This window comes from Anas platyrhynchos, chromosome 4 (genome assembly GCF_047663525.1).
Source record: "Anas platyrhynchos isolate ZD024472 breed Pekin duck chromosome 4, IASCAAS_PekinDuck_T2T, whole genome shotgun sequence".
Classification (NCBI taxonomy): Eukaryota; Metazoa; Chordata; class Aves; order Anseriformes; family Anatidae; genus Anas; species Anas platyrhynchos.
In genome coordinates, this window is record NC_092590.1 from 51,412,504 (window position 1) to 51,434,413 (window position 21,910).

A 21,910-nucleotide genomic window follows, 5' to 3' on the forward strand; every position below is an offset into this window, starting at 1 on the left:
TAGTGTTGGCTAATTATCTTATTAGTATAGAATTTAATTTAAATCTTCATAGCTTGGTCTTCTCAGGAAAATTGTTGCTTCCAAGAAGTCTAAGCTTTTGCTGTTTTCTAGACAAAAAGTTGAAGATGCGTATTAGCAATAGAGATACCAATTACCCCCTGCCTCCCAGCATGTTCCTTATATGAAATGATTGTATCAACTTGAAAGGCTTTGCATTTTTTGGTAAACAACATTTCCCCCCCCCCCCGGTGTAATTTCATGTGTTTGAAAACAGCCTCTTTAGCTATGTACCCTTTGGGGGAGAGATGCATGGTTTGCTGTCTGGAGCCTTATAGCCTCTGTGTAATTTTGTAATTTGAAGAATAGGGATATTCCCTCTCTTAGAATATAAAATCAGTACCCTAGTATGTTTTTAATGCAAACCACACTATGTATGTATGAAGAAGTGGGGTCATAGCTAAGGTGGCTTCATTTTCGGCACATTGCAATGAGTTAGTTTTTCTTGAGTAGAAGACTGGTAAATGTTTGAAGAGGTAAAAAGTAAAGAAGAGTGCATTTTTGCATTTCAGTCTTTTTAAAGTACTCATTTCTGTATGAACACTAGAAATTGCAAAGGCCACGTGATAAAGCAGATCTAGAAGTGTTTCCTTGGTTAGATGGGATGAGTAGGTAGCTGGGTAGCAAAGACAGTAGTGGTTCCTGCCCTTCTTACCTCTACTTACTTATTTTGCAGTGTTTTTATCTGTTCTTTGTTAATTGAGCTGGGTGACCCTGTTAGGAGCTGCACTGGTGGCACAGGAACAGGAGTGAGTTGCCAGAGTGCTGGGAGAGCAGAGCAGGAGCTCTTCTAAGGTGCCTTTGTCTCTGCAGGGGAAAAGATGGCTCAGAGAGACTGCAGCCAAACGGCAGCCAGACCATTCAGCTGCCTCTCTGCTGCTGCTGGTCCTGAATTATTGGCAGTAGCATTGTTATGCTGAATTTGGTAGTGTTTCAAGATAGAAAGAGGTGTAAAAAGGGCACTTTCGGTCACATTGCGGAGCCTGAAGGGGAAGATGTCCGTGAACTGGCACAGGGAAATACAGCTATGTCCACTGGCAAGATGCTCATCTTGTTAGCTCAGTGAATGGGGTTCTGTGGGAACTGGAAGCCGGGACGTTCCCCCATTCATTTGTTGCAGGAGTTAGAGGTGTAAAATGCAAAATTGTGGCAGAGGAAGGCGACTTAAGGCTCATACAGCTGGGTGCTGCCCTAAAGGATTGAATTCTCAACCCCTACTGCTGCCACAAAATTCCTTTGTAATGCAAAGGCCGCTTTAATTTTGGCATGCCTCATGCCTGAGTGTTTAATTTTATAGCCTTAATATTCTCTCACCGTACTTTTTGGGTATAATATAAATTCTTAATTATAGCCGCTTTCGGAATACATAATCATATATTTAAAAAGTTTCCGTGCTCTGCAGTTCCCATATATTTCATATTACGTGGAAGCAGCAAGGCTTCATCTGTGCTTAGATTCTTGCCTCAGTTTAGTTGTTTGCACACTTTGGACTCTTTCCAACTGTTACATTTTGTCATTAACATCACTGAATTATTTTCCTTATTTTGCCGTCATGTTCAGAGGAACAATGCTGAGTATATCATAAAATCCTCTCCAGCAGTATTAATATTTTATTAAAATAGATCCATAAAAAGTAGATATGCCCTGAGGATTCAAGAGTGGTAAAGAGTTGTGTTTAGAGAGTGAATCTTACGAAAATTAGCAGATACTTTGGGCATTCCTCAGCTTCAACATAAAAGCATGGCTGAATTAGGTGTAAAAGTAGCTGCATGCTCTGTCCTTTTAACGGTCTTTAATAATCTCAAAATATGTGAGAAAGCTTCAGTTCTGAAGCTGAAGTCATTTTACTACTCATGGCAGCCTCCTACCACAGAACAAATGGGATTAGAATAACATCCCTATGTTAAAACAGAGTGAAACCGTTCCTGGAGTAAGATCTATTTTAAGTGGCTTTTAAAATAACTATACCTGGCCTTGTTCTGTAGAGGTCCTTCTAGGGTCCCGTTAAAAGGGATATTTGCAGGTACCTGTGATGCATGTGATTTTGGTACGTGGCCAGATCCATCCAGAATACAGAGGAGTCAAAGTTGTGATGCAGATGGATTCTGGATATCCAGTCCAAACTAAAATCGTAGCTGTATGTTGGCTATATTTTACAGGTCTCTGTTGAGTAAAGTTTTCCAAACACCTTGAAGTTTTATTCTCGCTGAGATCCTTAACAGTCTTGTCAAACCAAGCATCTTGGCATGTAAATCTGTTTAGCATTCATAAATTAAGCAATCTGTAAATTAGGCATTCACTTATCCAAAGGCATGTTGAAACCATACCTCAGGCACACCTATGGGATTGGACTGGGACCAAGGTGGTGACTCTCCCTTTTGTTCAGGAGCACAAAGCAGGGAGGAGGAAGAAAGGGTTTTTGATGTCTGCCTCCTGAAAAAAATACATAAGAGGAACCCCAACCAACCTCAAACAAACAAACAAAAAAAAACATGCAAAACACCCCCAACAAAAACAGCACCCAGACACTAAAAATCCACTTTTCAACATGTGCAAGGTGATTAAAGTTTAATTGGGCTGAAGAGAGGTATTATACCGCTTATTTTCTTGGAGATGGGGAAAAAGGAGATGGGCAGCTGTGCTGTGGCCTGTTCCAGAAGCAATGCACTTTTTTTTCCACTTCAAATTTTTAATGCCATAAGGGATTTGAAGCCAGAACTCATCTCCATGATTTGGGTGCCCTTCTCCCTAGAGGTATGCACACTGCTGGTTCTGCTCTGTCCAGCAAAGCTTTAACTTCTTTTCTTTTTTCTCTCATGCTCTGAGGAATGCTGCTGAAAAGAGAGGTTAGGAGTTGGTCCAGCTTCCAGTGCAGTGTGGTGTATGCAGAGGGGTTAGGATCTGAACCCCTTCTGAAGTCTAGCTGTCAGATCTCTGTTCGGGGTCACTGCGCTGTAACTCAGTCTGGTGGACAAAATGAGAACATGTCTTTTTCCTCCTGCTAGTGTGTTTTGATGGGAAAAGCTCAGCTGTGTGTGTCCAGTGCTGTGAGTACTCACCTTGCCTGTGTCCTGGGCCGTCAGAGACACGTGGTGGTGAAGGCATGAACTCATCACAGGGTATTGGTGGAGCTCTGGGGCGTTTGTAAGAGGTGTGATACCTGGGAACAGGCTGATCATCCAGCACGGTCTGAATTTTAGATGCTTTAGAGTAGGGTGCACTACTGTTAACAACATAGTGCTGCTTATCTTGGAGATAAAATCTATGAGAGCTTTTAGCTTGCAGCTCCCTCAGCATGTGAATGTATCTCAGGTGCTTGCAGAAGGCTGATCTCAGATCCTTTAGGCATCCCATTAACTGCTGACCTGCTACTTATAAGTGTTTGTGAACGTATGAGAGACAGTCCTGCAACAAGTGGCTATTGGAAGAAAGAGGAATGATCATTTCCTGAAATAGACATTTAAAAAACAAAAACAAACAAACAAACAAAAAAAAAACACATGAGAAACATGCATTTTTACATATTAAATGATGATCTTGGAGGATGTATGAGATACTGAGATAAATAATAAAAAATAAAGAACACTTTGAAGTAAATTGTATGGGTGCAGCTAATTTCACATTTCCAATTCTAAGGCTGCAGTGGTAAATAAAGCACAAGTTATCATTTTTACATTTTGTGAATTGCATCCAGCATGATAAAAGTTTGTAATGATTTAGTAAACGTCTTTCTGGCATTTAAAAGCATTTGATGTTTTTGGTGATGTTTCACTGGTGCAGTGAAGTAGTCCGAGACTGGTGTTAGTCTTGTGAGTTGTTGTTATTCATGTGCACCCCGGAAAAGCTGTGCTGACAGAACAATATTCCCGTGGTTGGGTGGCTGCTGGCAGGAAGGTGCTTGGTAATTCTGAGAGGGTGAGCCCCAGCTGGCGCAGGCAGGTAGGACGTTCAGGATTCTTCACGTGAGTCTTGTCAGGGGAATGCCGAAGGCCTGAGACTATTTTAGTTTTCGTTGGTCATCCAAAAGCTTCAGGGTATGTTAGGGGGAAAAATCTTGGCATGTGGAGCAGCTTGTCTAGCCCTCAGTCCCCTGAAAGTGTATTTGAAACCGAAGTGTGAAGAAGTGAGAAGTCACAGAAATCAGGAAATGTTTTGCCAAAATCTGCTTTCTTGGCTCAGAAAGCAAGCAAGAACATTTCTCCATTAAAAGCTGCAGGGTTTTTTTAGCCTGATTTCCTAAGGAAAGTGATTTATGCCATTTCCCCTTTTTCTCATTCTTTCCCTACGGCTTCGCCAACAGCTTTTGAAGTCACAGACCAATTTCAACTGTGTTTGTAGGAAGGACAGCAATCTCAGAGACTGTCTTGTTCCTACAGTTTGGGGGAAGATAGGCAAACTGGACAGGGAGAAACCTGCAGTCCCCTTTCTTGAGAGAGGCAGTCTGCAATGCAAGTTTGGCTCTGACCTGCTTTTCAGCCTGAGCAGGGTCTTTGCTGGACAGAACAGGAGGTGCTTGTAGGTAAGCTGGCTTGTTACAGCGTGGGAGAGGAGAGTAGATAAAAGGTACAGCTCTAAGAACTGTGCCCTGCCATCCACTGAAGCACTTGCTTAGTGAGGAGTTGGTAAAGGGTTTTTTGACTGTTAACCAACGCGTTACTGATCAGAATTAGGTAATGCTGTGTTTTGATGACTGCAGGGTTGCCTGGTTCTTATTTTCAATTAGTATGTGAAATAAATCCTTCTGAAATAAAGAGAATAGCTCAAAGCCATGATTAAATTCATATTCTCACGATGTTTTTTTGGGGAAAAAATATGGTTTTGGCATATTTCTTGGAAAAGGCTAAAACTTAGACCTTGCTTTCAGTAGGAAAGAGCAAAAGAAAGTGTAATTTGAGTTTGAGAAATGGGACTTTTCCATCTGAAAGTATTTGACCGGCCATGGAAAATCAGTGCTTTTGGTAGTGGAGGTATAAAACTGACAGGGTGCTGCCTAAAGATTTCTGTGAAATATATTCATTAGTAGCCAAAGATAAGATGTTTTTCTCAATGTAAGGATAAAAGAAAGTACCTGCCAGGCTGGATTTCCTGCAAGCCTGCTTCTCTGTCTTGTAACATGGAGTTGCCAGTTGAAAAGCAAAGGGAGCTGGACTTCCCTCTAGAATCACATTTCTAGTTCTTCTGCCTTACCTATTATTTGTGGTGATTGTCGGACCGAAGTTTATAGCATAATATTCAACTTGCAAGATTCTGTCTGGTCTCAGTGGAGTCTGCCCTGCTGGTAGGTTTAGAGAAACTGCAGATAGACTTTGTAATGGTGAAAGTGAAGAAAACTTTATTAGCGTGCTCCTATTAATTTCTAGACCATTCCCTGCTCAGTGATGTCAGACATACTTTCCAAGCCTTCAGTAACACATTTAGTGTTTACAAATCATACAGTCTTTAGAAATGTTAATTCAGAAGTGTCAACTCTTTCAACGTGTTGGTTTTAAAATAACACAATGGATTGCGGCGTAGTTGTGTGGCTTTGACTTGTGCTTATTTTAAAGCAGTTTTTGTAGTAACAACAAATATTCTAAAGGAAACCGGATTTTCCTCTGACTGCGAGTAGAAAAGCAAGTAGCAGCATGAATCACAGCTTCCAAGAACTGTCAGAATAGGAATGCAGATTCTCCCCCCCCCCTCCACACACACACTTTCCTCGCTGTCAATTTTAACGTGGTAATGTGGTTTAATAAAGTTTTTCTTGCCATCCACAGCAGCAACACTTATTAAATGTAATCGAGCAGCTACTAGCAGTTGTGTGGTTGGAGGTGAAAGTACAGTTTGGAACTAGTGTGCTAGTTTCAATGATAATTCATTAGCATCTCAGTAATTTTGCTTAAAATAAGTTTTCTGACCTAACTACAATAGATGATAAATTTCAGGTGAAAATAGTTGTATTGTTAAAATACCGGCCTTCAGACTGTATTTTTTTTTCCAGCCCAGAAGCATTAAACATTTTGTGCTGCACTACAGCTTTGCGTGATGTTTCACAGATAATAAGATACAGTTCCAGCCTTGAAGAGCTTGTGATCTAAATTTCACTGACATAGAAAATGAGGAAAATGACCTCAGAAAGGGGGACAAGGATTCAAATGAATGTGAGTCAGAGAATTAAACAAGTTGTAATTTCTAAGAACAGAATAAGGTAGATCAGTAAGGAAGAAGTTGAGAATTTAGAAACAAAAGACAGCATAAAACAAATCCAAATAGAGGATTTGAAGGAAAAGATGGAACACGTGTTGTAGTGCAGGATTTGGAGAGTGTAATAAAATCAGGAGAGTGGGTAGAAGCAAAATGAAGAGGAACTAGAAGGTGGTAGGAAACAGGACAGGAAAAAAATATGTAGAAACTTAGAAATTATGTTGGTGGGTTTGTTTTTTCTGGGAAAAAGTAGAGAGGAGACAGGAAAAAGGTTGGAGAATGTGCTGGTTTGATTGCCTTGGCAGGAAAGCCAAGACACAAATTCTAGCAGTAAGACTCCCTTAGCCCCCAGCCCACCCTGAAATTTAGCTGTCAGTTTAGGTTGCTTTTAAAACGAGTGACAAAACAACAGGATCCCTGCCTAAAAACTCAGTCTCGGGTATTGGGGTTGCTTTGTCACCATCTGCCTTTGTATAAACTGGAGGACTTTTATCTGAGTTTGTGTTGTTGAGGTGGGGTTATAGAAGCATCTAACACCAAAGCTGATTGAGGCACTACTGCTTTATTGAAGTCAAAAAGGACCTAATTTTTTTTTCCCATTGAAATAACTCCATGCAAACCAACCATAAATCTAATTTTCCACGTAAAGGTAGTGCCAGCTGAACTAAAATAATTTGGAAAAGGAATTTCAGTTAATTTAATCTTGTTTGTGTTGCTGACATAAGAAATAAAAAATAATCTCTCATAAACTTGTGTAGAATGTGCTTAAAATGTCACCTAGACACTTTTCCTGCCCCATAGAGCATAGTTTGTCCTTCCTTAGCTGTGTGTTATACTGGGATTTAATTCAGTTCATTGATTTCTAACATGAGCATATTCTATTTTAGAATGAAACATACAGAAATACATAGAATGAATATATAGAACAGTAGATCAGTAGATAAATGTTCAAGGCCAGGTGGGATGGGGCTCTGAGCAGCCTGGCCTTGGACTTGGTGATCTTTAAGGTCCCTTCTAACCCAAACCATTCTATGATAATGGCCTGCCTTTCTTCCCACGTTAGAATTGTCCAATAAAATATACATTTGGAGTGTATATATAGCAGTACATAGCACTGCGATCTGTATTAAGTGGGGAGCTGTTTTTGTGGAATGAAGTAGAGTCTTTGTGTATAAAAATATTGGTGTGTGGTTAGCTTCTGCTTAGGAGAGCTTGCTGAAATTCAAGTTTGTCATCAGGAAGGGGAAGATGCTTGAGCCTTTCCCATGCTGTTGTATGCCATGTTCTCTGAGAGGTGTAAATTATGTTCTGAGGTAGATCACGTGTCCTGTTTGAACCATATTACACAGGGTTAATATGGATATATTTTCTTTCCAGAAATTTGTCTGGTGTATTGATGTTCTGGAAGCAAATCTCCCCTGCAAAGCAATATTGAGTAAAAACTATGTTAATGCTTGGTAGGCAATGTTAGAACTGTAACTGCAGTGTTACCTTTAAGCCATTGCATTTGTCTTGCAGATTTGGGCTAGGTAGAAGGTGGTATGTACCTCTGAAGTTCTCCTTCCTCCTTTATGTGGAATAAAGGAGTTGGGGTGTGAAGTTGTGGATGCTCTAGGGTAGGAATAATATGAAAGGAGAGGAAACGGGGAAGCAATCAAGGGCTCATCTCTCAAAGTTGTTTTGAATAGATTCATCTTTATAGAACTATGTTTTTTTTTGTTGTTGTTTTTCAGAAGACTGTGCCAAAAAAACTTTTGCTCAGATGACATCGCATTTGGACTACTAATGCTATCCACCCACTCTTCAAGACACAATGGATTTCTAGGTAATTTAAGTAAGTATGTAGATTTTATTGCTGTGAGAACAGTAATGCTTTAAACAGAACCATCTCTTTTCAACCTCAGGCAACGTAGACATTCCACTTCAATTTGAGATTGAAATTAATGTTGTGTGGGGCAAGAATAGACTTCAAATAAGCTTTTAATAAGCTTCCATCCTGTACAGTGGAGCTTGGAATAAAACAATTGTACCTGAGCTGTTGTGGAAACCAGAAGGAAAAAAACAAAACACAAAGGCACCATCCTTAGCAATGCCATACACTAATGTGGCTCTGCTTATTTCAGGAGCCTGAGTAAATGTCTCTCCCAGGGATATGTTGCAGTCGATGAGCATTTGTGCTGCTATGCTTGCAGCTTGTTGGGGTCTTCTCTAACAGAGCTCTTGGCAAACTGGTGATGGACTTAATGCCCCATTAATATAAGAATGTATAGAAAGGAAAACAGTGCCTCTTAGTAGGTTCAAGAAGCAATCTTTCTGTTCAGGTGTCATCTTGGTTGTGAAAGGGTTGCACCCCTCACTTCCTTGATACAATGGTGTGTGCTGTCTTTCTGAAGATGGGCCAGTGGTGCAAGATTTCTTCATATCTTATCATGCAGTAAGCTTACTGATTGCTTTGTATGTCCATGGGCACGCAAAGAGGCACACAAGAGACAGGGCAGATTGTCTGAGTTTCCTCTTCTGAGCAACAAAGGGTTTTTAACTTGATGTTTTATGATGATCACAGCTTTGGGCCCAGTAGCATTCATGCATGTGTTTACGTGCTTTTTCTTTGTAACTGGGTATTACTGTTAATTTTTTTTCCAGGTGGCCCTATAAATAAATAAATAAAAAAAAAGGAAACAAAAAAAGAGACCTATTTAGATGTATCAGACTTTTTGCTGATCTTTCTCAAATTGAATAATTTTGTCTTACTGGCAGACTCCCTCCCTGTATTCCTAGCAGTTTGTCGTTCATTGGAAATGGTTGGTGGTGCATGAAGGAAAGTGAATGGGGTTGTAGGCAGCAGCGCGTGTAGTTAATGACGCTTGACGCCTTCTAAGACCTTGCTTTTGTTTGCTTGTAATTTAGCAAGACTTAAATTAGTGAGCAGTAATTCTGTGCATTGTGTTTGCCTCAGTTCAGCCTTCACCAAAAGTCAGCCTGTGTCTGAGAATGAGATGGAGCAAGGGGGAGGATTAGTGTTTTCTTGACTCAAGCTGTGATGTTGATCTTACCACAGGAAAGATACAGGACCTGCATATGCTGAGGTTTTTAGAGAGAAGTTGAGTTTTTAGGAGAAAACTAGAACTGTTATGCTGCAGTATCAGGCTATTTGTTTTGTGCCATTTAGATTTCTGAAAAATAGGTCTGTACCAGCTCAGTGACTTGCCTAAATCTGTTTCATCTGCCCAAATCAGATGAGGTAGGTATGTTCCAAATCCTTTTAGTTATAACCAGGCAGAGGTACCAGAGCTTGTTCTAGCTGGACTGAGAGAGGTAAAGAGGCCTAATTTGCTGCTCTTGGTTGTTATGTCAGGCACAAACACTGAGTAAGGAAGCTTTCTTCTGGGCTCTTCCTTAATGTCTGCCTGCAGCTCCCAATAGGTACGATAAGGAGGAGTGGTGGCATAATCAGAGCCAACCCATAGGAGATGGGAGATGTATTGTAGGGCAGTTAGTTATCTTGGTCATAATTACTGGGGCTGCTCTGCCTGTAACAGTGAAGAAAAATTGCAACTTGTTAAATAAAAATAAAAATTAGTAGGTTATAAAGAGGTAAAAATCTGAAAATGATTTCTTGGTTCCTAACAGATTTAAGGAAAAAAAGGTATTGCTTCTGAACGAGCTAAGAGTTTATCCCAGTTTTACATTTGGATCAGAGAATTGACTTAAATTAATCAAACAGAGAAGTGGAGCTGCTGACTAAAGCAAAGCTGTGCCTTGGGTCAGGTAGAGAGGTATGAGGAGAGCGAGTTTGTCTAAAGGTTTAAATTATGAAGCGGAACGTACAAGACAAGCAGGAGGCTTATAGTTCCACTTTCTTTTGCTGAAATTAGAATGTATTTTGTGGAGGATGGTCCTAATGTTTCCTGTTCTTCCTTCTGTTTGTTATAGGACTGTGCTGAGCATTTTTCAAATATTTTGGATTTTTGTGAAGTGACCCCAAAATATCTAGTGTTCATGAGTTACAGGATGACAGAATTTCTGTCCATTATAGGAATAAATGGGATGATTACTTCTGAGATTTTTATAGATGATGAATGTAATATTTAATTCACTTTAAAATTTCATGTCTGCTTAATAGGGCTTAAAATCTCAATGGGATAGTTGTATCTACTGTTGATGAAAATTAGCATTAACTTACTTTTTTGTTGTTAAAAGCAGAGGTACTTGCAAACTCTGTTCTTTGCTCTGAAGCCCAGACCCATGCAGAAGGTGGCTTCTGAAATACATATAATAATATATATAATATAATAATATATATATATATTATATATTATATATATTATATAATATATATAATATAATATAAATACATATAATGCTGATCATGTAAAAAAAAGAACTTCAGTTTTATGTATGTGAGAAAGTTTGTATATATTTGGTGTTTGTTTTTTTTTTAGGTATTGCTTTAAAGAGATCTCATTGCCTTTTCATCTAAATTTCAGCAAATGCAGTGTGAAGTCCATTCTTTCATTTGCAAAAATCTTCTGGAAAGTTATTTGGATGCTGTATATTGAACATCAGTGAAACTAGGTGAGTCTCTGTGAATGTTTTGGTTATTTTAAGCAATGAATGAGTTAATTGTGTGAGACCAAATCCCGTTTATAACTTGCAATGCTAACATATGCTCTGTCATTTAACCTAAAATCTAGAAGATTAAATTATTAGATAAACAAATGACATAGCTCAGAAAAAGGAAGGCAGATTATGCAATATATTCCTGGATTTTCTCTTTGGCTGTGTATATGCCAAATATATTTGTAATAAAGTTCTTTTATAACATCAGTTGCTTGATTAGTTTTCCATAGCGTATTTGCCATGGTGTTCCTATGGCTGTTCTCTGATGTTGTTTGGAACCAGACTAATTTCAGCCTTAAGCTAAACAAATATTCCTGTATCATTAATCTTTTTTCTTTCTCAATTTATGTAGTTACTTGCCTCTGGACTTTGGGATGTGTTTGTATGATGGGAGCAAGCACAAGTTCATCTTTAGCCCTTTTAAATTGAGTTTGGACAAGTTGAATGACAGTGGTAGTGCTTACAGGGCCTGTCATAGTCTAAACTTCGTGAATTGCGAAGTGAAAAACAATACTGCCAACTCTGTCTGAAAGTTTGGAGATGTCAAATCTTAAGTTTGCACTTGCTCTATTTAGTAGTACAGGTAATAGGAAGAAATAGACAAAAAATCTGAAAGAAATAGTTGGGAAACAAGAAAAGGAGTAAAATATTTAAAGGAAAGGGGCATAAAAGATGAAAGGGAAGAAAAGATGCATCAAGGTGAAGTGGTAGTAGATACCAAGTTTTATGTCTTCTGCTGAACTATGGAATAGGGGAGATAAAATCTATGTGGCAGTCAGCAGATTGCCATGCAGTGTGGCTTTTGTTTGTTTGCTTTTAACTGTGGTGAGGAGTTAAGAAAAGCTTACAGAATTCTTCCAGAGCCTGTACCCTCAAATATTCTGTTGTGTGAGATGGTGCCTTCTTCGATTAGTCTGTTTTGGAAAGGAGGATACAATTGAAGTCTAAGCATTACCATTTTGATTTAAGTTGTTAATACTGCTTTGGAGAGAAACTCTCAACTATTTCCCCTTATCCCCTACTGATGCAATATGTTTGAACTACATTCCTTTCCCAGGAAACTAATTTTTAAGTTCTGCTGCAGGTGCAAAGCGCTCTTCTATCTCTACTGGGAGCACACAGGCCTGAATCAATTATTAAATCCCTGGAAAACTTTGAGTGGCCTGTGCAATGGTGGTTTGCTTCTGGAGACCAGATGGAAATCTAATCCAAAGTAAACCCACTTGAACAGCTAGTGTCAGCACCTGCTGCTTTGATCTACTGATCCATTTCTACTGCTCCAGTTTATTTGCTAGTGGAGACAGCCAAATTTATTTACTTTGGTTATTTGTGAGTACCTGAGGGCAACGAACATCTCTGTGTGTCTATTTTCCAAATCCAGTTACAAGTTTCAGTGCGTTGGTACTGAACAACACAACCTCCACAGATTTCCTTCACTGCCTCTGTGAATACAATCTGTCAAGGAAATAGAAAAATGGAGTCACTTAATGAAGTGGGAAATGAACCTGTACGGAGTATACTACTTCATTTGCTGTGATTTAAACAATTAACTGTAAGATACGTCTAGTGCAACTTGATTTTTAACTAGATCCTTCTTGCTATTTGAGATGGCAGTCTCTAAGCAGTACTAATTTTAGCATCTTCAGTAATGATCTGGAAGAGAAGGTTCTAAGTCTTTGCTAATAAAATATGGTGATACTAATTTGGGAGGTGTTGAGAACTTGAGAGTGCAGAGAAGACTTTAAGAGGGCAAGAATCAAACATACTGAGACATGTTTAGGTAGATAGAAGTAGTGTAGTCTGATGATTCTGTGAAAGAAAACCTTGAAGAGTGGCAAAAGAGAAAAATGCAGATGGAAGCCCAAAGAGTTTAGAGAATCATGCAAATATAGTGAGTGTAGTCCCGAATAGTTGATACGGTTTGGTGTTGAATATAGTAGATAGTACAGGAGACTAATAGTTCTGATGTAAGTACCTTTGAGCACTCATTTGAAATTCTTTAAAGCTTAAATGTAAGTACTGGGACAGAACCTGAATTTCTGAAAATACCAATAAGAGCTGAGTTTGAGGAATTACATTTTTTTCCCGCACACCCGATCTTGAAAGTTCTTATCTGAAATGTGGCAGCAGCAAAGCTTAAAGAAGCTTGGCTTAAGAATTCTACGGTTGTATTGTTTTTTGTCTTTCATTAAACATGATCTTAAAATATTTTTGAAAGCACTGAGATAGTGGAAATGGTTGGAAGTTTTGTTGTGAATGTGAATTTCTCTGCAAGCTCTAAAAAGTCTTCATTTAAAAAAATTCCTGATGTTTGAAGTGTAATATTGTCATCATAATCATCAACTTCATATACAATTAAGTAGACTGGGCTCAATGTTTTGCAGACCATTGTAATTTATGGGAAGAGGAATTTGTTGGTCTGCTACTGCTGCTCTCTGCTGAACCTCAGAAGGTGAATCAGTGGATTTTCCAAGCTCCACTTACTAAGCACAACCTCTGAAAGTTTCTGCGTGTGTCAGTAGCATTTCACAAAGAAAGCACATGTTTCTACTGCTCAGAGAATGAACAAAGAATTTCAATAAACAAAATATCTGCATAATATGACTGGGCTATAGAAACACAGAAGGCTAAAAATGGTCAAATGTAACAGTGCTACTTCAAATTACAATGATTTTCCCTCTGGTGTTAATTGTACTTTCAGAAATGTAGTTGTGTTGAGTACTCTGACATTTGAATATTTAAGCAAACATGTTCTTCCTTTATTTCTATGTGTATAAGGAAAGATGAGAGTAAAATTAGATTAGAGTTGACTTTATACACTTTTTCTGTTGCCACATTACTGTTACTTACTTCATGCAGTACTATTCTTTCTTTTTATAATGTACTGTCTTCCCTGCCTGAACAAGTCCTCTTATTGACTGATGTTGTTGGCTGATGTTCCATTTCCTTTTGGTTCTTGTTTAAATCTTCCAAGGTGGCTAAAGGATGCCTTAACCTATATCTGAAAAGTGGTTACAGATTGTTTTGCAAAGGGCTTCTAGGGACAAGACAAATCCAAGGCAGGAAGACTCTTCTAGTTGTCAGTTAAGACAACAGTTGACATTTCAGCTAACGTGCTGAAGACACTTCCTCTGTGCACCAATTGTAAGGCTTTTTTAATTTTTTTTATTTTTATTTTTTCCTCTTTCCTGTTAAGGCACTTGTTGCATATGTAATATGAAGGACGTGTCCTGTATCGCAGGTTTTGCAAGCACTGTAATTCCAGTTGAGCCTGGATCGTTATACTGAAAGTTCTCTAGACAAACTGTAGTGCTTTGTGTGATGAGATGAAGGAGAGTACTGCAGTGCAGGTGTCTGGAATTCATAACTATAGCATGGAATTCTTGTTTAATGTGTAAACTTGCTCTTTCTATAACAGGTAGTTGTACTGGCGAGGAAATACTGAAGGACCCACCAGCAGACAACAGAATTCTAGAAAAAGTAAGTCTTAACTTCTGTTAAATCTTTTTAATCTTAGGAATATAACAGAAAGTTTGCTAATGCAGACATGGGGGGAGAGAGGGAGCTGCAGAGAGGAGAAGCTGCTAGTTTGGTATTTTTTTGACTTGGAATGTCCTTCAGTGTTTGAACGGAAAAATGTTCCTACTCTCTCATTTTATGGTAACATGAATGTGAATTTTCAGTTCCTCTTTCTTTTCTAAGGCAGTTTCCTATGAAGTGCACTGCCTACTCCATTCCTCGGGCAGTGAAGCAGTCTACTCTTCACAAATGCTTTACAGAATGATTTAGTTGTGCATGAGTCACGCATGCTGGGAAATCTAACCATCAGAAGCACTTGCACAGCTGCACAAATCGAGGATTGTGCAATCAACTTGGAAAAAAAAAGTGCCCATCACAAGATAATTCTAAAGTGGTTTATTTACATGCTTGCATTTCTGCATGAGATGAGCATGTTTTAGATTAAGTACTGGTAGCTTTCTACAACACCCGCCATTTGTTCTTGCATGTTGCTGTTTTCAACTGTACTTCTATTTGTTGGTTTTTTATATGTGTCCTCTTGGCTCACTTGCACTTGTAAGAGTTACAAATAATCGGTCTTGGTGTAAGTCATTCTTTCAAAAAACTTTCTTAGCTTCATATTATTAATCTGGATGAATAATCATATATATATGTATGCATACTGATGATCATCTTAAAAATGTCACGGTTCGTGATAATTGTGTTGCTTGACAGATAGATTGATAACTACCTAGCAACATGCCAGGTGTAGCTACTCCTCTGCTTTGCATTTTGCATGAGTTTCCCATTGACTCCAAAGCTGAGTTCGGGGTTTGTTTTTATATCCAGAAGCTCTTCATGAGTCTGGATCAGTGCATGTATACAAACCTCATTCTGCCTGCAATATGATGTGGCGCAGTTTGCCATGTGAGATAGAGCAATGCATGCAAGAAGAAAATGTTTCATCTAAAATACAGAGCAGGCTTCTCAAGTGGTAACAACAAAGCTTATTTCTCTGAGCACAAGTTTGAATCTCACGTCTCCTAATTTTGTTCTCTGGTTGCATTTTAACGCATGAGGTAGGTCAGAATGAACTGGCATTGTTGCCAAAAGATGTGTCTAACCTGGTGATTCACTGCTTCCCCTTGCCCTGTGCCAACATTGCTTTTGAGCAGCTGTATGGTGAAACGAAGTTAGCTGATTTAGCTGAATGAAACATTGTTTGGGTTACTTTTAGGCTGGTCCAGCTTTAGGCTGTGTTGGCTTTGTGATCACAGACAGCAATGCTAGCAGAAGAAGAGGGAATTTTAATGGAGTTGTGGAAATGAGTGTCCATAATAACTTTCGTTTAAAAAAAAAAAAAGAGGGTCACATTATCTTGAAGACTTTCAGCTTTACCGAGCAATTTGGTAAAGGTGATTAGGAATACATTTAGTTATGAAGTCACTAGTATCTGTAGCTGTGCCATTACCCGCGTGGCTGATGTATATCCTATTCCTGCTACCTTACGTGTAGTAACTTTCACTTACAGACTAAGATGGAGGAGGTACTTAGTGTGTTTATCCCACATCCTAGGTGAGTGCCCTATGCAGCTGCTAGCAATAAGTCTTTGTCTCCTATAAGTAAATAAAATAATTGAGTTCATTTTGTTGTGCTGTCTAGCGTGGCATGAGAGTTAGCCACAACCCCTTCCATCCCTTTTTAATATGTGCGTAACTGAGAAGTAGTGAGATATTTCTGGATGTGGTAGATCACGGAATCTTTGAGGATTAAGTTGTTGGGTTGATACAAAAGAGCTGGTTGTCCCTTAAAAAGGTAAGGTGAGTTGTAAATCAAGAAAAACTGACATGAGATTCACAGTTATATCTTTAAAATTTCTTCTAAATAGACTGTAAAGGCATTGGGTGCAGAAATAACTTGCATAATTTAAATTCTTACTGACTGTCTTGGCCATCTGTTGACTTCTTTGATCTCTAAAGATTTTAGAGTGCAGTAGTGATAACAGCAAGAAACATTTATTTTTCTTCAGATTAGTCAGTCTGATTCTTCATGTAAAATTATGCGTGTTCATTTGGGTTATAAAGAAGTATTAAATCTTCCTTGGGTTGATTTTTCTTGGCCTAGGGTAGAATTTTGGAAAGGTTCATTTGTGTGCATTTCAGCAACTGCTTTAAACTGCCCTGCCCTGCACACCCTGCACACCTTGCAGCAGAGACATGTGCTTTTAATAAAAGTCTGGCACTTAAGCTGCTCACCAAACCTGTAGGTTTGTGGGTTTTCAGCAAGATTAATTATAGTGGGCAGGTAAATGCATTGGTTTTGTTGCAGTAATAATAATTGTAAGGTCTCATTTTCTACCTTTTAAACACGGATTTCTATCAAAACAGCAGAAATGTTTTATGGAATTGAAGAATTTAATTTAAAGTTTCTTTGAATGTGTAATAATTACAGCTGTTGAATTTGATAAAGATTTTTGCTAGGACAGTTCACAAAAAGTAGTTTATTTTCTATATCTACACATTTTTTCCTGTTATTGGGGTAGAGGAAAAGTTTAACATTTGATCTGTCCCATTTCTTAGCGTAGTAATAAAACATTTTTTTTCTCTTTGGTTAGATTTCATAGTATTCTTATTATTATTTCTTCTCTGTGAGAAATGTGACGAACCATTTTAGACAAATTGTTGTTTAAACTAGCACCTGAATGTGTTTGATACAAAACACTTAAAATTGCTAATGTGTCATAATTACGTACACTTGTAATAGGGTGAAACATCTCAAAGTGGTGACTTGGGGATAGACGACTTGGTACTGTATTTTAAACTTTTTTTTCTTTAAATTTCTGCTAATTTTGAGAAACCAGCAAGTGAAAATAATTGTCAGGTAATTTTATTCTGTATAAAATATTTTGTACTTAGCACAAAGTTTTACGGGGTAATTAACAGTATTCAGTAGGGATTTCAGCTTTTGAGCATATGGGAGGTATTTTTACCCCTTTCAACTTATGGGAAGAAAAAATAAAAGAAAGAAACCTGTCAATTGCATACATCCTCTCTTTTATTTAAGAGGATGGAGGAAGAACGTGGGATTGTTTGTTCATTGTGAAATATACCAAGTTTAGTTCCCTCATGTGAGCATGAATAACAGAATGTCAAGATTTTTGTACAATCTAGAGCACTTTCTCCTCTGCACAGCGAACACAAATTTGGAATCTGTTCTTGAGCTGACTGCCGGCTGTTCCTGCCCAGAATCCCGTTAAAGTAAACAGCTTTTCAGGGGCATGACAATTTTCAGTTTTGAATCGTCTCATTAACAGGTTAGCTTCTCTTGGTTAAAACTTGTGCTGAGAAGTACTGTTTTTTGTTAAGTACTGTTGAAGGAGGCATTAGTTATATTTTTTCAGACAGTCCTGATTATGAGCTAGGTTGTATTTTCAATATGCAAACACGGTGTGTACTCTCAAGACTTCACCTGGTTCCCTGTTACAGACCCAGCAGTGGCAGTCTCGGTTAAGAGGTTCCTGCTGCCCTTTGTACTGTTGCACAGCTGTGCCAATTTTCAAAGGTACAGGAAGCCACGGTTTTTAAACAGAACATAATAATAAAGGTATTTAAAACTGTGAGTGTGGTTATGTGTTTTTTTTAAAGCACATCATCTCACAAATCTGCTGCGCTGTGGCCAGAGCTGAAGTCCAGGAAGAGTGACAAGAAGCAGGGAGGAGCCTTATAAACAAAAACTGGTGCAAGTGGAATCGTAACATGTAGCTGCAGTCCTCCTCTTGTACAGACTAGTTGCACAGGATTTGCAAGCATTATTTCTGTCACGCTTGCATGGCTTTGTTATTGAAGGAAAGGAATCTCCAGTAAGGATCTGTGAGTACAAAGCACTGAGAAAAATACCTTAAATGAGAGTATGGAAGAGTATTGACCCGATAGCCAGGTGCTTAAGGACGGGACAAGAGGCAATGGGCACACAGTGAATCTCCAGTTGTAGTTAATTTGGTTAATTCAGATCCTAGAGGGCAAAGATAATACAGGCAACCTGGAAAGAGATGGAAAAAGACTGAGAAGTGCTTGAGTGCCAGAAGAGGCCTTCGTTACCCCCTGTCAATGAGCAGTTTTGTCTGAAGCCTGGCAACTTGCTGAGCTCTTCCCCAGCTGCTGCAGGGAGCTGAAAGGGCAGGCTGCTCGCTGGGGCGGGTAACCAGGTTCAGGCAAGAGCCCAGATTGTCAGGCAAGTTCGTGACAAGGAGTCAGGTCTAAGGACAGGCTGGGAAGTCAAATTGATGCGTCAGAGTCTAAACCAAGATTAGAGAGCCGCACTGTGTCGAAGAGCTGGCCTGGAGCACAAAACTCCTGACAGGGCATGGAGCTGCGTGCCAATCTCCGTGCTGAGGACGGGGAAGGAGAGGCAGACTCCAGAGGAGAGAGGTGGAAGGGTGGCTCCAGAACAGCTGGTCAAGGGGAGATCTGCCCAAAGGGTCTGAACAGAGAAATGGGAGATGGGTATTTCCTCTAAGCATGAGTTGGAGGGATGGGAGTTGCAAACTGTATTCAGGCCCAAGTTAGAGAGCAAAGAGTTCTCCCAGTAGCAGGACAGGCTAACGTGGGAAGAACGCAGAAGAGAATTGCTTTTTCCTCTGACCCTTATCATCCGTGTTTCTGTGAGGATGGTACTTAGGATGTCTTTTAAACAGACTTCTTAATCTGACGTGACAAACTTTATCTGAGAACCTCATTTTACCTCCCTGTTTGCTATGTTGCCTCCCAGTGATGGTGATCTGCAGGCTCTTCCAGCTGTTGCTTTCTGCGGGGGCTATGCACAAACGGGTCGATGGGCAAACAGTATGCAGCCATCCAAGTGCCATCGTAACTGGGCTAACTGTGATACCTCTAACCACTGCCACAGTGGACCTGCCAGGCAGTTCATGTCTGCTTGGAGCTGTTCTTCCTCCTGAAAATCTCACAGGAACAGACTTGAAATAGGAGGAATTACTCTAATAGTGGCACCCCACACCACCAGGCAGCCATCCTACTGCTCTTTCTTCATTGTATCACACACGGATGTGTATTTATCTTCTGCAAAATAGACCTAAGCAAGCTTGCACTATTGAAAGGCCAGCTGGAAGGAAATGATGTGGATGTCTGTAGTAGATGCAGCGCTCTCCTGCTCTGGTTTCCTGTGGAGCAGGTAAAGATATATGTTTGCTGGTAAAGCATGTTTATCTACAAGAAATGACATTTGATATGCCTCAGCTCTTCTGCACAAGTACAGACCAACACTGCAGTTGGATTGTTTAACATGATAGATGAATATATCACTGTTCCCAGCTGTTGGAATAATGTTTTCAGCTGCAAAGTTTGGACAGCATTTCTTGGAATTCCTTTCAGCCCCATCATCTCACTTTGCTTTACTTTTGTTATTTTGAGGTAGAAAATGAGAGATACACATTAGTTTTAGACTGTAACATTTTAACATTTTGATTAATGAGAAGAGGGGAGGGATCAATCACTCAGAATCATGTAAGGACAGAATGGTTCCGGTTGGAAGGGGCCTTAGAGCCCACACAGTTCCACCTCCCCTGCCGTGGGCAGGGACACCTCCCACCAGACCAGGCTGCCCCAAGCCCCATCCAACCTGTTCAGTTTAAAACCATCCCTCCTTGTTGTATCACTACACCCCCTGACAAAGAGTCCCTCCCTAACTGTCCTGTAGGCTCCCTTTAGGTACTGGAAGGCTGTTGTAAGGTCTCCCCAGAGCTGTCTTTACTCCAGGCTGAACAACTCCAGCGCCCTCAGCCTGTCTGAGTGTAGGAGTGATGCTCCATCCCTCTGATCATCCTAGTGGCCCTCCTCTGGACTCATTCTAACGTTTCCATGTCCTTCTTGTGCTGAGGGCCCCAGATCTGAACACAGTGCTGCAGGTGAGGTCTCACAAGAGTGGAACAGAGGGACCTTGCCCTGCTGGCCATGCTCCTTCTGATGCAGTCCAGGGTACGGCTGGCTTCCTAGGCTGCAAGCACACATTGTCAGCTCACGTTGAGCTTCTCATCAATGAACACCCCCAAGTCTTTCTCCTCAGGGCTGCTCTCAATTCATTCTCTTCCCAGCCTGCATTTGTGCTTGGGATTGCCCTGGTCCAGACACAGGACCTCGCACTTGGCCTTTCTCCAGCCTGTCCAGGTCCCTCTGGATGCCATCCCTTTCCTCCTGAGTGTCAACTGCACCACACAGCTTGGTGTCATCGACGAACTTGCTGAGGGTGCACTCAATTCCACTGTCCATGTCACTGACAAAGATATTAAATAGTGCTGTTTGCATTCCCCTGATGTGCTTTCTGGTGGTGTTTTCTACCATTGCAAGCAAAGAAGACCTATCTCGAAACGTGCCAACTGGTTCAGTTAGGCCAAACATGATCAGGTTAGAGATCAGGTTGTGCTTCAGCTCTCCTGCTCTCTCCTGAAGTCCATGCGTACAACAGAGGAATACAAAGCAAATACTTCCCCTTTTCCTCTCTGCCTCTTTATCCAAAAAAAAGAAAAGGCTAAAGAGAAAACTGGTTGGGCTGGAGGGAAAAACAGGAAGAAAAGAACAAAGTGCAAAGCATGAGTGATAGCAATGCGTTATTCTGGGCGTGAGGTATGGTTCTCTGCTTGTCCACTGTGATAGGATGTCCCACTAGAGTAAAACCCAGGAAGTCTGTAGTCCAAATGAACAGAACTAAATATTCCTTTGCTCCTGAAAAGGAGCATCAAGAAGGTTTATAATTATCTTCAGAATCAGTTTAATGACTAGGTTCTTGGTGATATGCTGGTGTTGGGAGGAAGGTACTGACTCACTGTGGTCTTGCTGCTCCTTGGCTTGCTTCCTGCGCTCTGTTACTGGGGAGTTCTGGGGCATCGGGTGCTGTGGAGGTGCTGACCGCTGTCCTGTGATTTTGATTCTTTAAACAAGATCTCTAAAGTTAATCCTCGGTGATTATAATCACTAGTTTGTTCCCCTGGCAAAATAGGATTATGGCACAGAGATCAGGTTGTATTAAGGATGTTAATCTGCTTCAGCTTGCAGGCAGTGCGTTGTTGGAAAACTGAATTGTTTCCTATATTTTCCTATATAATTCCTAATTAATTTGCATTAATTCTGGCTGAGGGCTGCAATCTGTGAAGTCATGAAAACATTACTTATAAAAAAAATCAAGACAGTTATATAAAAACTTGTTTGCAATATAAGGACAATATTGATACTTTCTCAAAATATTTAGCTAAGTTACTGTTAAAATGAAGTCCTGGAGACATCAAGGCTTCAGTCACTGACTGTACAGAAAATGAAGTAGAGACACTGGCTGTTGTCTCACCTATTTTCCAGTCTAGTCCTGACAAAATATGTCATGAGCAAGACTGTAGTGTAATTTCGCATTTTATTCAATCTTTGAACTTGTTTCTAAGATTTAGTATTGTCAGTGTGCAAAGCAGCCTTGATGACAAAATTGGACTGCAGTTACTGAAATTCCTTCAGTCTATAATACAGAACGTTTTATCAGGTGATGCAAACTTTTC

The 21,910-nt window shown here is 39.8% G+C and overlaps 1 protein-coding gene across 14 annotated transcripts in view; it reads left to right on the forward strand.

Annotated features, from left to right (window-relative positions):
* The window catches only part of CLOCK (clock circadian regulator), a 60,733-nt gene that overhangs the window by 1,469 nt on the left and 37,354 nt on the right, over positions 1-21,910 (forward strand). For 2 of the 14 annotated variants that reach the window (XM_027457065.3, XM_027457075.3), the window contains exons 2-4: positions 7,974-8,074; positions 10,683-10,815; positions 14,279-14,340. The gene's annotated coding sequence lies outside the window, so the exon portion shown is untranslated. Of the gene's footprint in view, positions 1-6,069; positions 6,198-7,973; positions 8,075-10,682; positions 10,816-14,278; positions 14,341-21,910 lie in introns of those variants that run through there. The other 12 variants (XM_027457068.3, XM_072037616.1, XM_005012715.6 and 9 more) reach the window with 11 other exon arrangements.